At 43.8% G+C, this 17,910-nt stretch overlaps 2 long non-coding RNA genes across 3 annotated transcripts in view; one reads left to right on the forward strand and one right to left on the reverse strand.

Annotated features, from left to right (window-relative positions):
* The window catches only part of LOC111924034 (uncharacterized), a 12,666-nt gene extending 4,029 nt beyond the window's left edge, over window positions 1-8,637 (forward strand). Inside the window, exons 2-3 of one of the 2 annotated variants that reach the window (XR_015290227.1) lie at window positions 4,532-4,657; window positions 7,652-8,637. This is a non-coding gene — a long non-coding RNA (uncharacterized LOC111924034). Of the gene's footprint in view, window positions 1-4,531; window positions 4,658-5,150; window positions 5,358-7,651 lie in introns of those variants that run through there. The other variant, XR_015290228.1, reaches the window with a different exon arrangement.
* LOC147655702 (uncharacterized) overlaps window positions 1-12,970 on the reverse strand; it is a 15,017-nt gene extending 2,047 nt beyond the window's left edge. The window contains exons 1-3 of the long non-coding RNA XR_015290217.1: window positions 12,886-12,970; window positions 5,239-5,320; window positions 21-123 (exon numbers count right to left, since the gene is read on the reverse strand). This is a non-coding gene — a long non-coding RNA (uncharacterized LOC147655702). The remainder of the gene's footprint in view (window positions 1-20; window positions 124-5,238; window positions 5,321-12,885) is intronic.
* Window positions 12,971-17,910: the final 4,940 nt, after the last annotated feature.

Raw genomic sequence — 17,910 nt, forward strand, 5'->3', positions numbered from 1 at the left:
TCTGAGCCAAAAGTGCTCACCCAGGGCTAAGTAGCAAGTGAACTGGCAGAAGAACAAGCCTTCATTCTCCTTGATGGGTCTCTTCTTTACACAGGGTCCATGGTAAAAACTTATCTGCTGCAACTTTATAAAACAATTATACCATTAGATTTCAGAAAGCACCTGCAGAATCCAGTTAACTTACCACACCAAAAAACAAACAAAAAACCAAGGTACTTCAGATGGAAAGATAAAATTATGACATTGTTTTCAAGGGTGAAGCCTTTATGGTTTATAATTAAATATAACCCTCTATTTGCGCTATTAACCAAACTTTAATGGAAATCCTCGAGAACTTTACTTAATACTCTTTGATGGTAAAATGTAAATAAGGCATTTTTAAAGCAGGTAACAAACTTCTTTTGCAAACAACAGAAGGCATTTTGCCCACACCACAACTGTTACAGCTGATCCAACTGAGGGGCCAGGAAGACACAAACTGTACACTTTTCCCTTTCTATAGGAACTGGTGTAAATCAGGAACAGTTCAACTGGTCATTAAGCATAAGAGAAACACAGGGGTTTGCTGTGGCTGTAGCACATTCAGCTATGGCTTTATATTTAAATATCTTTACAATATCTTTCGCATTGGTGCTTGGGGACTCCCAGACAGTCAGAGATGCAATTAGATAAAAGAGGCTATTTGACTTTTCATCCTTATTCCTTCCTGCCTTGCTTTTGTGGGTTTAAAGCACAATCTTTCGACTAATTAAACACATTTGAATATTCTGTTGCATGTGCAATGAATGTAAAATTAGACTCAAGAGAAAGATTATGTGCTTTCGAGCTGACACTAACACTTCAGCATAAAGGTACCCCAGGCACCACTAAATGTAACCTATGAGCTCCTGCTAATAGCACGCTGCCTCTGATCTCCAAAGGATTATCTTACTCTGGAGCTCTTATAGGAGCTGTATACTGAAAGGGGCCTGAAACAGATACCCTGTAATTTACATCTCTGCTTAGTGCCTCAGTGAGGAAAGGCAGCCTTTGCTCCAAATTGTGTTTCTTTCCTACTCTGCTTTTCAGGTCTGAAGTTAAGGCACATGATCTTCAGGGTGCAGAATGCTTTAAGGAAACTCTGGGTGGTTTCAGGGAAGAACATGTCATTTTTTTCCCGTACTTTTTTCTTTTTTTTTATTCATGTTCAGTACCACTTTTTTCCTCTATTAACACAGAGAAACCTCTTAAATAAATTATACTAGACTAAAATCCCATCTCTCTGCTCCAAAATTAAAGATGTCTGCTGCTTTATTCTCACCAAGCACTACCTCCTAGTGCTATTATTTACTGTATCTCATAAATATCAGGGTCCATTTCCTTTTCTCTACTTGGCATTTTTCCCATCAATTTTACGCTGCTGCGTTTTGTTTTTGTTGTTGTTTTTTAACAGAGGTTACCCTCCCAGCCACCACATGATAGTGATATTTTTTCTTTCCCTTTTTGTGGTCGGACGAGCTCAGACAACTAGATAAATATTGTGGGGAGCTGACCCTTAAATACCAGGTTTGCCTGTATTTTTTCACAGAGATCCTTATTTCCTTAAGTTGTAGGTGGTCTCCCTAAGACAGCAGGGAGACAAACCTGGTGTAATGAAAGGAGGGGAAAAAGAAGAAGTAGAAAAATCCCCTTAGGATGTTTCCTGTGGTAAAAGAGAGTAAAAAATATTTTCAGAAACAGTAATTAATATTTTAGGGCAGCTCCAGAAAAATTCAAATCCAAATCTTCTGTGGGGTTCAGTGAACTCTGTAAATGGTATGTTTCCTCCAAAACCCCAAGCCAGGCAACTTGACCCTGATTTTGGAGTGAGTAATGGGGATCTGGCATTTCTGTACCCCTTGGCAGTTGTGAAGAGGATTGTGTGCGTTTTTTTAAGATGTCTGTTTTTTCAGAGTAAAGTTTGCTTAAAAAAACAGTGGGCTAGCTACTGAAAGTCAGTCCATATCAATTATTGTCAGCCACAGATCCAGATGAGGGGCAAAGCTCCTTTACCAGCAGTATGGCTTTAGTGTAAGCAAGCTGCAAATGTCTTCTTATCCGAAAAAGTAAATGATACTTGGACAGGCCAGGAGATAACAACAGGCATGCAGCCTCAATGTCAGCAATACCTGTGACATTGTTAGCATTACCCTTGGGTTAGCATGGCAAATCACACTGTGCCATTGCAGTTTGGTCCCTTTTCCCTAGGGTCAACCCCTCTAAAAAATTTCCTTCAGCAGGAGGCTGGCTTACATTTTGTTGTTGTTGTTGTTGTTTACACTGTCAATAGGACATGTCCTCTGCTGGCACTGAGGAGAAATGTGCCAGAGAAGATGTAGGACCTGTGTCAGTGTACTTGATCCCTGGATTTCATCACACATAACATGCTTCACTGCAACTGCTTTGCTTTACCCCTTGCTCAACAAGAAAGAGGTACCCAGACTTCAGAGCTTTGTATCTGTGCCCAAACTTCAAGGCTGACATACCTCACATCGAGAATGAAGTGCAAAATCTTCTTTACTGTTCCAAAAGCATGCAGTTTGGAAAGTTTAGGGATGAAGCAGGTGCTCAGCTAGGGAGAACTGTGTGCTGGTCCCAGTTTATCTTGGCCAGCTCCAAACAAAGCTGCTCCTCTCCCTGGGCCATAGGTAGTCAGGTTGGCCCCACTGACACCTTTCTGCAGCCCACCCCCAGCCATGGTGGAGCTGCTCCATGCCACTCATTGTTCTCTGCTTGTGAGGCTTTCAGGGTTGCAGGTTCTTGACACAGGGCATCTCCTGAGACCCTTCTTCACTTTCCTCAAAGCCCTTTTCTATTGGGAAGGAAACCCCAAAGTATCTGCCTACTCACATGGAAACATACCATGTATCTCAACTGGAGCTGCTGAGCCAGATTGCTAAACTTAATTACCAGTTCCAAGGGCTGAGACAGTGAATGACAGGTCAATTCATGCAGTGAGCTAGCAAAGATTGCTGATAAATGCTTTCTAATTGAAAAGATGATAAAACAACTATTAGTCACTGAGGAGCTTGAAGAATGAGTTAGTCCTGGGGTTTTTTACACTATGAAGAGCAAGAAGTGCTAATCTCATCAGCACTCTGTTGTCATTTCCTACCAGCCTAGTCACTCAAAAGGTCCAGGAGGGATCATGAGTGACATTGCAGAGGAGTGACCAGTTACTGCTCCCCCAGTCCTGTTAAGGAGATTGAATAGAAATAGTCATTACCAACGTGGATAGAGTCTATTGTACTCTGGAGAACATCAGACATTTCTGTGAATCAGGGAAAAATCAAAGGATTTTGAACAAACAAAAATAACCTCTTGCACACAGCTCTCTTGGGACATCAGCAGTGTTAACAACACGATGTATCCTTTGCAGAGCACTTTTCAGCCCGAAGTGTGAGATGGAGGCTGCAGCATTAGAGGTCCAGGTACTCGAGGTGCCGCTCCAGCAGCAGCAATGATCTGCTGCATACAAGCAGTTTGAAACTCGGGAGGCTGAACTTTGCCCTAGAAAAACCTCTACACAGGCACATGTACCTGTTTGTCACTCAGGCATTAGGACAGTCACTCTGGCAGCAGGGCACAGCAGTCATACAGGATGAGAAATACTCTTAGGTTGTCACATCACGAAAAGCCAGCAGAGCTGCCCTGCAAAAGCCCTATGCCTAGACATGACCCAAAAGTTACCTTCTGCAGCATTAAGTGACACAACACTGGCTGCTGGGAAGGCAAGAAAACAGCCACCACCCATTAGCAGGAACCTCAGCTGCCTTGCTTCCATGCTGTGCAACCCTGGATTATTTTTTTTTTTGCTGCTGCTTCTCTTTCCTTTCCTCTTTTGCAGGTCTTTCTAGACCAGGAGATGTTCAGAGTGAGACTACCAGCGTACTTGCTCTGTGCCTAACACGAAGGGCTACAGCCCTAGCTTAAGCCTCTGGGTACTACTGTCACATAGATAATCATCCACGACACTTGCACACGCCACACTGCTGAAATGTAGCCATGTTAGAGGTGAGCTTGGGATGTGGCCAAGTGACACAAGCCACAGAACACGTATAAAGTGAGGTTTTGCCAAAGGCAAAAGGTCAAGGCATTTTTGCACCCTTAAGAAACAGACCTCACTTTTTGTGTTAGGACGTGCCTTACTTTCCCCTTTCTGCCTCACCAAAATCCACACAGAGTTCTTACTACATGGTATTTAATATCTGCAGTGTGAAGCCTGACATTTTCCAGGAGGTTGCAGCACTCCCAAAACTGTATTTTCCATGTTAACAGATTTGCTGTCTCTCCATCAAAATTTGGGTATATTCTTTCAACAAAGAAGCCCATTTTGCATGGAGAGGAGTGTGGCTGGCTGGTGCATCTGAGTAGATATTGACATGAGGGGAGAGAGACAATACTTACACTAACCAGTGTGTGAAAGTAGCCCAACGATGGCACGGTAACTATGCTTGTATTTATGGATTCAACTAGTTTGTAAAACTCTAAGACCCTGTTCTTTTAATTTCAGATCTCCAAACTCTTGAAAGTTCAGATCGGTCTCGATCAACTCATTTTTGTTGTGCTCAGTATGCTTTGCCTCAAGTCAAAAGCCCCTGGCGACAAACAGACACCTTCTTCACAGTCAGATGTGCAGGTAGGTATTTTGACAGAGCTGCATGATGCAAGTCAGATCAGCAGCTCTGCCAGTAAAATCTTAGAGATGTAACTTGCCAAGGAGGGACATGACAAAGCATTCTTCCAGCAACTGTGTCCAAAAGGTGTATCAACCAGGGGTATAGTGACTAAAATATTATATTAACATTTAAACCAAGAGCCTCATGTAGTGCCTGGCCATGAATGAAGGTCACCTTGGGCCACTCACTTTATACCACATCTCAGACCTGATCTCCATGTACTCTCCATGTTATAATTATGGATCAAATATAGTTATGCATATATAAGTATGCATCAAATATACATCAGTTTAGTTCATGCAGTCTCTAAGAGTACTGTCCCTTGTTGCACAGGAACCTATGTTGGTATAAAACTTCTCTTTACTGACTAAGTAAAATATATTCCTAGAATGTATTTATTTATGGAAATTTTCATATTTTTTTATTTATACTTATATAAATATTTTATCTTAGGGATACACTGTGCTGCTCCACATCCCTACAAACTACTATGTGCCCATTCTCAGTGTAAGATTTTCTACTGGTGTTTGGAAAAGCGTACCTGCTGAAGCCCAGTCTGTGGTTGTGTGAAGTAACCTTCAGTATAACTCCCAATAAAGGCTCCCCAGCCATTTTCACACATACTGTGGAATAAAAGAAACATATATCAATGCCACAAAAGCTTTTCTCCCTCACTCCATGTTTCATGTTTTCACCATCAGTGGACATCCTTTGGATCAAAGACTGCTGTTTGATCCCAGGAAAAGGTTAACAGTCTCAGCAGTGCTTATGCAGTTGCTCCAAATGGCCTACCTAGGGCTGCACTACAAATCAGATCAGGCAAATTATCCCTTTTTTTTTTTTTTTTTTTTATTTAGTAAAAAAATATTTAATTTTCAGGGTGTCTTTTTTTTCTTGAAACATTTTTTTTTAAGCCAGCTGCAGCTGCATCCTCCATCTCCTCAAGCCACAACCTGAATTAGCATCCATTTAAATTAATAAGACAGATATCCCAAGTTTTATGTTTCATGCTTACAGCCAAGGTGAGCAGATGTGATGCATGTTTACAAATGCAGAGACATTTTGGGAGTTGCCCTGTTTGATGTCTGGACTTGTTTTGTACACACTCCTCATATTGCTGCAAGTTCTTGGAGAAGGATCCTTCCATGGTGACTTTTTAAAATTAAATAAAATTAAGCCTCCTTTTGTTTAAGTCAACGGGAACTTGGCTTAAATTTTTTTTCTTTTTTTTTTTTTCCCCAGTTGCAAGATATCTCTTTAGCTTTTATCTAACTGTGTCATCAGTAATTAGGCATGTAAAGGAAATCAATCTCAACAGGGATGCAAGATGTAAAACCTGCCAGTAAGCAGTAGATAACAGTTCTTTTTAAACACAAACTCTTCAAAATTATGCTTATTAGTGGAATACAGTCTCTGAGTCAAACTCCCAGATAACCTAACAATAATTAATTTTGTTGAAAAGAATAAGCCTGAACTGTGGTGACCATAGGAATACAAACCACTAAGATAAAGCCTGGACAGAGTTCCTCTAGGCCGGGAAGTATGAACAGCAGTGTGACAATTGCTAGGAGGGAAAAATACCAACAAAACCCCAAAAAAACTCCTAACAGAAATTTAGGCCTGGGAAATGCATGTCAACCAGAAAGGAGCTCTGTTGCCATTAGCCTGGAGATTCATGGTGTCCTGACCAGGTGCAAACCACAAGGACTATTTTGAGGGAATTTGTTTCCTCCAATGGTTGTTTGCATCAATAAGTTTTTCTCTGATAGTTGCTGGACCTAAGATTTCCCACCTAAGGAAAACATGGCAAAGCATAGATATTTTGTGATCATACATGTGCTTCCATATCTCTGTACACACACAGCAATCACATGCAAACACTGAGAAAGTCAGATGTGGAGCTGAAGAGAGGTAGCATCCCTTCTCTGGTGAAATGTCTGCACATGTAACATCAGGTTCAAACACTGAGGTGATGTAAATTGGAAATGCTGTGTTTAAGTCAGTAGAGATAGGCCATTTGATGCTGATCAAAAATACCTTCTCTAAGTAGGTAGGCAGGCCATGCCCTCCTAAATATAAGCAGATCCACTGAGTCAGATGTAATTTATAAACAATCAAATTCAGTCTTTTTTATCCTTCCACCTGGAGCCGATTAATCCATAAAATTTGGGAAACAATGAAAACCCACTGCAGCGTACCATCAGATTTTGAAAAGTCCTGCATTCAACAGTCGGAGTTGGAGTTACTTGCAGGAGTTAGATTAACAATGTTGCTCTAGCAACACAGTTCTTGAGATGCAGTCAGCAAACCAAGACTACAAAAACAAAGAGCCCACAAATCAAGCTCACGAGGACAGGCAGCTAGTTTCATTGCTTCTGACAGCAAGGTAGTTTAAGCCCTGCTTTCATTTGGCCATGTGCGTCCTTAGTGATTTTGAAACTGGGAAGGACCTATTAGATATGTCGAATTGGGGTACTGCCAGTAGCTATTGCTTTCAAGACCTTTACACAGTGAGATGGGAAGAATGTGTCCATGAAATAGATACTGGAGCCTGTGTGTTTGTGCATGTGTGCGTCAACTTCAGAGGGAAAAAGGAATGAATGAGTTAGATCTGTAAACTTAGCTCCCTTTGGGAAAACTCCTCCTCCAGAAACCTTCTACTTTTTCAGAAAACACACATTCTTGTTATTCCAGCTCTCTCATATATTTTGTAATTCCAACATGCAGTGAGATCAGTGTCTACATTGGCATAAAGGACTTCTGCAATTATGGTATAAATGAGGAATAAAATATCAAGACTGCTGCACAGATACACAAACTGATGTATGGGAAGGTTTAACATGCTGCTTAACATTCACTAAGACTGCAGGTGTAGCCTGCAGATACATCTCTATCTTTGCTCTTATAGTTTTCACTTAATGACTTTATTTAGTCAAAATTCTTCTGTATCATAGAAAGAGGCACTTGGAAGAAACTTGGAAGTTGAAAGGACATCAGAACACTTTGCCTGTCTGTTTCCATCTTGCATCCATACCTTGTGATCTCAATTCCATCTCCAAGTTGGACTGAAGTGGAAGATAAACCAGGTGCCTCTCCAGAACATCACTCTGATAGGGAGACAAAGACATGTGTGGATAGAGACCAGCTCAGAGGAGACAAAGCTGACCACACTGCATTGCTTGCTGCACTCCATGACTCTGTGCCCCTTCCAAACTTGCCTTGTAGCAGGCTCCGTGAGCCCTTTTATCAGCCCTAACTCCCAGCAATTACCTGCCTTTGGGATTTTAGAGCTCCCCGCTCGTTCCATAGCTGGTAATGGAAGCAGACAGGCATCTGGAACAATTGGTAAGTCCCTATTGCCCTCCCATGGAGTGGAGCATGCCCTCCCATCCATTTGTTCTCTGGACCAGGAGTGTGGGAAGGGACAGGGGACCTACCCCACATGCAGCCATGGCAGCCGAGCTCAGCTGGGAGGAGGCGCCTGCAGCTCCCAAGTTCAACCCCTCCACATCCAGCAACTGGGATTTCTCAGATGAATGCTCCTGCCCTGGAACTCACTCCCCTTGGCAGCTGCTCAGACCTTGAGTCTAATAACCTTCAGGGCACCATACAAACTTCATTCATTTTGTTTAACCTTCGATTAACTGAGTTTCTCCTACAATCTTCTCTGAGATTGAGGCCTCCATGGCAAACAGGAGTGAGAAACAAACTTCTTAAGTTTTTCTGCTAAACACAGCAGGGCAACAAAGTAAATACAGTTACCCTATGCTATCTAGACTAAAAAACACTACTGAAATGTGTACAAGAAAACAACCTTAACATTGATAAACCTAAAACCACTGTTTGTAAAGAGTTGACTACCTCTGCTTGTCTCTTTGGTGAAGAAAACATTTCAGACACAGAGCAGGGATATAGCAAAGGGCCAAAATAAAATGCAGAATTAATATCATTTTTTCTTTAATTTGTAAAACACCTGCTATGGTACAGATGCAAGAAAAGTTTTTCTATTTCTTTCCTCTCTAAGCAATTGCTAGAGCTGCTGCAGAGACATTTTGCAATTGTGAATACAAAAGGAGCTGGTTTATCTGGCAGGCAAGCTGTGGTTCCCATGATGAAAGTCTGAGGATTCTGGTGCTGGCATACACATGCCAGCTACTCCCTCCTGTGATCCTCTGTGTGGCAGCTCACCCAGTCTCTCTTTTTTTATCCTGATTTTGTCATAAAGTTTCTGAACCCTTTGCTTGTGGCTTCAGATCATCTCCTACCTCAAGTGAAGGGACTGCCTCAGGGAAAGACAGCCTAACTAAAGAGTCATGTCCTAGTTGCCAGGATGAAGTAGGAGAGGGGAGACATTTAAGGATTTTCAAGTGTTCCCTGTAATTTGACAGTTATTAATCATGTTCCACCTCTCTTAGTGCCTCCAGCTCATTCATAACTTGGTTGTTCTGTACCTGCAGAACTCCAAGGGTTTCTATGGAGCTGCATAAGGTGAAAAAAACCTGAATTATTCCCAAAGCACTTCAAAATTAATTGGCTAGATTGTGGTGTTGTGGTTTGTTGAGCTTTTTCAAAAATCCTGACAATTTCTGTGGCTCAAAGCAGGGTAGAGCTGACTTTGAGAGTCAGTGTGGTTGGAGCACGTTGCATTTCCTTAAAGATAAGAGAGAGAATCATTTCACACTTTGCCTGGATTTGCAGTAACACTGGAGGTATGTGAATCATGGCGATAAATGTTGCAATGCACAGCAAACTCCTGATTCAAAGTCCTCCCTTTATGAAGCTTTCCTATCTCTAAGATAGTATGATGTAGCTCTTGGGTAGATCCCAGATGTAGGATCCCACTTCAGCACAAACCACACTGAGACCTTTGTGGCAGAGATGAGTGCTGTCTTCCTGGTCAGACAATGCAAACACAGCTCAAACATGCTCATCTCTTTGGGCTAGACCTGGTGAGACCTGGAAAAAGGAAGAAATGAGCACTACAGCTTTTTGTGTCTTAGCCACAGAAAAGGACAATCTGTGCACAGCTAACACCTATTAACCCAACCATTAATGGTCCATACACTGGGCTTTCAGCTCTGCATATTTTCAGTTTGATCCCTGGTGAGGCAACGTAGCATCCCCTACAGATATGGCTTCAGCATTTTGGGGGAACCAGACAAAACTCTGTGACTTCAAAATCTAGATCTACATGCATATTTTGTAGCTACTGCCCAGTTCTGCTTTGCATTAACAGTTTTGGAAAAAACCATTACAAGAAGAAGGGAAAATCAAAAGTTTCCTCCTCTGTTTGATGAAGATCTCACTTGGGAAATCACCTACCCCACTAGTCCTGCAAACAAGATGCCAGGCATAAATATTTCACCCAGCTGAAAGTAAATACAGATCTTTCTGCTAAGCCTGCAGCTCCACACAAACAGAAAAAGGCTTAAATGAAGGTGTGAGACCAAAAATTAACTTCAGCAGCATGAGTAGGCACAGTCCTGGGGAGCACAGGGAAGCAGAGGTGAAATCATTTAGCAAGCATACATGGTGGGAATTTGAGTGACTCACAGGAGCAGCAGCTTTCATTATTTCAAACCATTGAAAAACACCCTTGGTCCCCACACCAGGGTGTGGCTGCACATACTGAAGTTGTCTCAGGTTTCAAGTGGTGCAGGCATCCGTGGGGCATCTGGGTACCCCTGGGACTCCTCCCTGCCCCTTGATTCCCAGGCAGAGTGGCAGGATCTGCACATGCTTTGGAGGGCTGCCCACATTCCTGATGTTTCAGGCAATCTGTGTGGTGGGGGGAGGCAGTACCCTACCCGGGGGTATCTAGGGGGGCACCTCTCTAGGGGTACACTTGCAAGGGGATCAGCCTGTGTGTTGCTGTGAAGACAAAACTTTGATCTTCCATCATCTAAAAAAAGTCAATGGGTGGGAAAGATAGAGAGGGGAGAGGAGGTCACAGAGTGCATAACTACCCAGAGATATTGCCCACCACCTGGGAATTCCCTGAACATGGGAGAGGGCTTCCTTTGCCAGAAAGCTCAGACAGCTGTTTTCCCAAAGGGCTCTTTGGTGTTACAAGTATCTGCGCATAACAAGGAGCATCTTTTAGCCTGATCTGCTTTTTATTAAGGACTTAGCAAGCACTTTCTTAATTCATTTAGTGACATCTTTCCTTCATTTCCCAAAGCCAGTCACCCACTGAAATTACTGACCTTAGTAAACACAAAAAAAAGGAATACCACTCTTTTCATAGAAAAGCTTGGTATTAGTTCTCAGTAGCAACTGCAGAAACCTTATGGAAGAAGCCAATTAAGCAATAAAGCACAATAAAGTACAGCCTATTACACTAACATAATAATTCACACCTACAGTATTGCTACTAGAATCACACCTGCAGTGTTGCATAAAGCCAAAAGCCAGGAACTGTTAAAACAAGCTAGCCAGTTTATTATTACAATATAATTTCTGCCTGGGGATACACTGCAGAAAAGATAAAATATTGGTTTGCGTTCTTATTTGAGTGTGAACAAAAATCTGGATTTTAGAAGGGAAACGAACAAGTGGTTTAAGAGTAAAGTTCGATGGAGCTTGATTAATTTAAAACTATACAAAGCCAAATGCTGAAAACAAGCTAGGGGGGTCTGCAGCAAAAGAGGAAAGGAGTGGATGAGGTGACACCATGGCATCTCACATCTGCTCTGTGGCCTGCTATCATGGGGCAGGTATTTAGCTGACCTTAACTGAAGGACCTCATTGAAGCCAACAGAGCTATTGTGTACATAGAGCTAGCTGCTGGGATGGAAGTAATTTGATAGAAAAAAAAAAATTAAGTGCTTAGTCAAAGTATCTAACATGCTTTCCCTTTGAAACATCCCCCAGTGATAACTAGATAACTATCATAATTACACTTCCTTGCTCAGGTTGGTTACAGAGGAATTAGGCAGCCATCACCCATTCTTGTTCTGAAGAGTTTCATCTGTGTTAAAGGCATGGGACATGGCACTGCTCAGCTGTGTTAGCAGCAGGTCATCCCATCCTAAAGCACTCCCAAACAAGGAAGAAATAAAAAGATCCTGACAGTGGAGACCCCCTCTCTTATGGCACTCCCAAGATAGCTCAGAAAACAAAAGAAAGGCAGTGTTTTCTTACAGCTGGATGGGGCTGGATGTTCCCATTTCACTTGGTTATAACCCTGATTGGACCAATTCCAGGATATAAATGAGGGAGTGGTGGTCTAGGTGGTCTTGGGAAATACCTTTTCCATTTAAAATTGTGGCCGGCCAGAAAGCAGATGTAGCCTGCTCCTGCTCTAACACCTGGCAGGTTCTGGGGGCTCATGGGGGAGTTGAATGCTGGCATTCAGAATTAGTGCACCTGTAACAGTGCCTGAAGCTGCCCCTGGTACTACAGGCAAAATAAAGGCACTGCCCATTCCCACACACTGGCTAAGGAACCTACCCTGTACTGTGGGCTCCTTGGGCAGGCTGGGGCCCTGTGGGCTCCTTTGGCAAGATGGGGCCCTGACTAACAAGCCCCACAGCTTTTGTGTCTCCTCATGGCCCCAATGGCCTGAGGCTGGTCACCTCAGCCCTGCCTCCTCCAGCCTGGCCTCCCCAGCATCTGCTTTCCTGTCTGTCTGATGAGCTGCCACAGAAACAACCTTCCCTTCCCAGGGCTCCAACCTTGTCCCCAGGTGCCCCTGGGCAGCCACAGCTGTGCTGTATGGAGGCTGCAGCCACCTTCCCTGGTAACACTTTAACTCTAAGCAGCCAGGCAGGCGGGTGAAAGGTCACGGTGGTCCCCGTATCACCCCTGCTGACAGAGTCCATTTCCCTGGTGTGGCACACCAAGGCCCCACATGAAATCAGCCTCCTCAGACTGGATGGACAAGGGTGTCCATGTCCTGGCCTGCATTCTGGATCCCCAAGAGTACCTCTGGGACAACAGCCAGGCATGTGCTTGCCCAGTACCAGATGCAGAGGACTGGAGGGCACTTGACCTCAAGCCATGTCCCTGTGCCCTAGGTGGCCCCTCAGATCTCCAGACCATGCCAGTCTCCAGGAGTCCATGTGTGACAAAACCCAGGGATCCAGGCACTCCGTGAGGAGCTGAGCATAGAACATGGTCGAAACCCCATAAATTAAAGCCCACAGAGTTATTCAGGATTACCACTAATTAGTCAAACAAACTTTACCCTTCGTGATTTCCATGGAGACTCAGTGGCCCCAGTCTCCACTGCTTCTCTTCGGAGCTGAGAAGTTATCAGGGGCATTTCCCTCAAAATTGGGTTGAATTGCAACATTTTTCTGTGGCACTGTTTGCTTTGGTCTGAGGGTTTCTGTGTGAAAAATGAACAAACAAACAAAAAACCAACCCAAAACACAACAAACAAGTAAATAATTTCTAGGAACAAATTAATGTGTTTAGGGACCAAATTGGAAGGAAGGGGGTGAGGAAAAAAAACCAGTGAGGGACTTTAGAAATGCCTGGAACATACCCAGAGCTTGTCCTAAAGTGAAACAGGGTGAAAATGGGTCAGATCTTTTTCATTCAAATTTGTATTCTACCTGTTTAAGTGGCTCCTTGAAAACTTGTAACAGCCAAAAGGGTGTTTCACTGCTCTGAAGTAAAAGTAATCTGGTCTTCCTCTGCTTTTTTTGTGAAACATCCCTATACAAAGGTATGTGCTGTGCTCTGTTCAGCTCCCAAGCTGCACTACTGAACTACCACACATACAATTAATTCTAAAACCTAGGAATATAGGGAAAGAGGAGTGACACTCTGTACACTCCTTTTTTTTTTTTTTTTTAAGAAGCCATTTCTAAAGATGTGGCAAAGGGGGAAAGAAAGGCGCAGAAAGACACATTTTATATTAAAACCATATGTGGAAAGGGGGGAAAAAATTAGGCTTGTGCCAACCAGCATTGAGGAGAATTTTTTATGTTTCAGCTTTGGAGCTGAATCTGCAGCAGGCCGCACCACATGCTGATATCCGTCAGTGTAATGACTACGGCATCTTAGCGGCATAACACTCCTGCCAGCAGAGAGAAGGGAGTTGGTAAACTAAAATCAACCTCTTCTCTCCATCTATTACGGCATAACCTTTTGGACAGTTAGTGAAAACTGGTTCAAACTGTGCTGCCGTCCAAACTTCAGGCCCATTGAAAAGCCTGCCTTGGCTGCAGGCCAAAGTCCAGTGTTTTATTACCAGTCTCATGTCTTTCTCTCCCTTGCCTTCCATTATCCACTTATTTTCTTTAGCTTTTTATACAAAAAAAAAAAAAAAAAAAAAAGGAAAAGAAAAAGAAAAAAAAAAAGAAAATAAAAGAAAAAAGAAAAAAGTATCCTTATAGTACAACTATCTTAACAAATTCTGGTACATGTCATGGACCTCGTTAATTGATTCCACATCCAAAACTTGGGCTATTTTTGTTGTTCAAAGCTGTACATTGGCCAACATCCTCTGCATATAATTAACCCCCTATTTCCATGGAATCTCTGCATTAACTTATTACAGACTCGGCTGGTAATGAACTCCCGGGAGAAGTCCACACACAAACATTGGCCATTGGCTTCGCTGCCCACGTGGATTAAACAAAAATTAATCTCATCTATTTGGTTATTCACTTGGTGTCTTTAAATTGGAGGTGTTTTTCTGCTTCGTTTGATGCACACAAAGAAAGAGGGATCTGGCTACTGAACTTTATCCAGAAACATCCATGTGTGGAGCAGATTAATGGGAACTTTTCATACCCATAATAGCTTTACAGCAGCGAAGTAGAACACGCAGTTCTCCCTGGGTGACTATAATGCTCTGGGAGACAGGGAAAACAAATGTGGCTAGAAGATAGTAATGTTTTGCTCATCAAGTGCTGAGTAGTTTAGACATCATTAAAGTGACGTGTTTAGAACTGAACCTGGGAGGAAACTCACATTTTGTTAATGTGGGGCTTTTCTGTTTTGTTGTATTTTGTTTTTTGTGGTGCACTCAAACTTTTGGACACTGAAATAAAAAGAAGGATGTGACAGATAGAGATGTCCCAGAACAGCTGCTGGTATCAAGTGACCACATGTAAAATGGTAAAAGGGAATTGACAGGCAGACAGTAAGGAAAAGAAGTGGAAGCAGCAGGGATTATTGACTCTCCCTCTACCTGCGTCTTGCTGGAAATGGTGATTTCTAAATAAAGAGAGAAGAACAGATATTTTTATGTCACTTAACTGGTAGCAACCCTAGCTGAAATCCCAGAGAGCAAGGTCCTTCTCCAGGCTTTCCATTGACCAGAGCTCAGCCACCTTACTGCTGTGTGCCTCATTTTCCCCATGGGATAAGCCAGGGTAAGAATAGCAGTGTCCTCTGGAAAATGCTCTGAGAGCAACTAGGGAAGAAGACCTTAAGTGGATAATTCTAAATAAACTCACTTCTCCCCTGTCTCCTCTCCACCTCTCAAACTCTTCCTCAAAAAGAGGGTGGCTCTTGGGTTTTAGGGTTGCAGTCTTCAACAGCAATCATCGCTATGCCACGTGGGGATCTCTCTGGTCCATTGGGCTCACATGGAGGTGTCCTGAAGAGATGTCATGGGGATTAATGGGCTCTTCTCTCTGCCATGGACACAAAAGCTGCTTCTTGGCATTAACTGGCTTTGTCAGGTCAAAAGCATCAAGGTCATTCCATCTGTGCTAAGGAACTTCCTCAACCAGACCCTTACAAATTCACGCTCTGACTTTTGTGGACAGTACTAATCCCATTTCTTGCATGAGATCCAAATGTAGCAAACCTGCCTTTCCCGTAAATGCCCCTCCCTGCCTCTCATATGATTTTGGTTCTATTTAGAAAATACTCATTACTTGGAAAGGTATTTATGCAAATTTTCAGCTGAGGGCGTGCCATCTGCTGTGGAAACCCACAGTACTGCCTAAGTCACCTCCTTGTACAATATTCCTGCTGTTGTAGGACATTGTGGAAGATGAGCAGACCTGGCCCCATACTTCAGGGCCCTCGGGATTTCCCCTGGCCCAGAAAAGTGCTCTTCTTCCTGCAAGCCAGGGATGGAGCTCCTCTGAGACCAGCACCTCAGAAGTGGCCTGAGCAGACTGAAGGACCACCTGCAGCACAGCCCATTCCTCACAAGGGAGCTGCTAGCAGGATCAGTGCTGGACAAAACCCCTGCCTTTCTCTGCAATGCCATCCTTTTCAGCCCGAGATTTTCAGGCTCACCTGGTATTCACTCAGGTGATTAAAATTTCCTGGAAAAGGGGTGGCAATTTCCTGCCTAACAGCACCCAAGCCAGCTGGATTAAACTTCCCTGGCATTTGTCTACATGCATCAAAGCCTTGGGAAGCCATGCAGATGAGCAGGGGCAGATGGGCTTGGAGGAAAGTGTGCGTGGTGGCCCAGCTCCTTCTTGGAGACATCTCTCCCCTCCCACCCCCCACCTCTCCAGACAGCATCCCCCCAGGCAGCAGAACCGAGGCAGCAGCCAGCTGTTCCCCCCCACATCCCCAGCAGCTGCTGTCCCCCTGCCACCTCGACATCCCACCAGCCTGGTGACCTGCGTTGGTGGGAAAGCAGCCAGGGGTCACTGGTGTACAGCAAGAAGCAAAAATGACCAATGTGCCATCTCTGCAAGCAGCCTGGAGTCCCACAACACAGGAAGCACACAAGGGTGAAGCCCCTCAGGGAGGAGGGACTACCTGCCCTGCACCTCAGCCTTGCAGGAGGGAGCAGCAGGAGCTGTGTACCTTGTAAGACTTGTTTCAGATGCACCTGAACAGAAAGCATGATAAATTGCTGAAGGGCCTGGGAAAAGAGAGAGCATTCACATTCATGGCCTTAAGTGCTCTTCACCTGAAAAGCACCTGCTGAGTTGTTGCCATGATTCTCATGGCAATGCCTCCAGGGTGGTGTGTCCTGGGGTGACATTGCCATTCATCTGCAGTTTGAAAGATGAGCAACACGACTGTGACTGGGTTCTCCATGCCTTCTGTGGCGTTTTCAGGCTTGACAGAAAGTGGATAGGCTTTGCTCATCCAATGAAGGTCTCCAGCCACTTCTGACAGGCTGCCACAACCTACTGGCCAACATCTCCTGTCAAAAAAGAAGGAGAGCAGAAAGCAAAGGGTGTAAAGAAAATGGAAATCAGGCTTGAGGACAAATACCAAAGCCAGTGAGGATGTGGCTGAGACCCACCCACTTCTGCAAAGCAGCTTTGCAAGTTCTTTTGCCACCAATATTTAACCAGTCAACCAGTTCATCTAGTCAGCTACGTCAGCAAGCACCTCTCCTCCAACCACACCACTCTGGTCCTCCAAGCAGTTGCTGCTCAGGCACACCACTGGAAACACACTGCCTCAGGTACTGTAGCCTTGCAAAAGAGCAGCAAGGTGCAGGGGATCAACTAGCTGCAGGAGGCTGACACAAGTTCTCCAATACAGCTGCCCAGCTCGCCCTTTTCCAGGCACAGGGTGCCTTTTTCCAGGCACAGGGTGTCTCTGGCTAGATTACGGAAAGCAGAGCACAGCTATGACCAGTCCAGGGCACAGCAAGAAGAGGAAGCAAAGCAGAAGTGTCACGTATGCTTACTGCATCAAAACCAACATCTGAAGGACACTGCTGTCACTGACTGTATATAGATAATTTCTGTAGGCAAACACATCAGTTGCACGTGTCCAGGCCTGTGTTCATTACCAGCTTGGAGATGAAGTTGGTGGGATTCCTGCAGTGCTGAATTACTTGGCCCATTGCAAGCACATATTCTCACATACAAGTTTTTCACCAGAGTGCAAAAAAACATTGTGTAAGAATTCTGACTTTAAGATCAGGATTGCACCTAATTTAGCAGTCTTTCTTTCACAGTTCCCATGAAAACAACAGTGTGATTGCCCTTTATTCAACATTTACTAATGCTTCTAAAATACTGGGAAGAATTTTGCTAATCATCCATTTCCTTACACTTCACAAAGGAGCTGAAATAAACCCTTAAAAATTAAAAGACGTGCAACAACCAGCGGAGGTCTCTAAGCTGCACCAGTTAAGTAACCAGCCAGCAGATTACAGCACAAAAACCTTTTCAGAGGGAACTCGATAACGGAGCATCGCTGAGAACTCCATGAATGAAGATTGCTGAGGGATTGCCTCTGAGGGACGATTTTGCTGAAAGTCAATGGGACCCTAGGGGAGAGATTTAGGGAATTCACTTCTCATTCAGCCTGAAGTCTT

The sequence above is a fragment of the Cyanistes caeruleus genome, chromosome 1 (genome assembly GCF_971803275.1).
Source record: "Cyanistes caeruleus chromosome 1, bCyaCae1.hap1.1, whole genome shotgun sequence".
In the NCBI taxonomy this organism is placed as follows: domain Eukaryota; kingdom Metazoa; phylum Chordata; class Aves; order Passeriformes; family Paridae; genus Cyanistes; species Cyanistes caeruleus.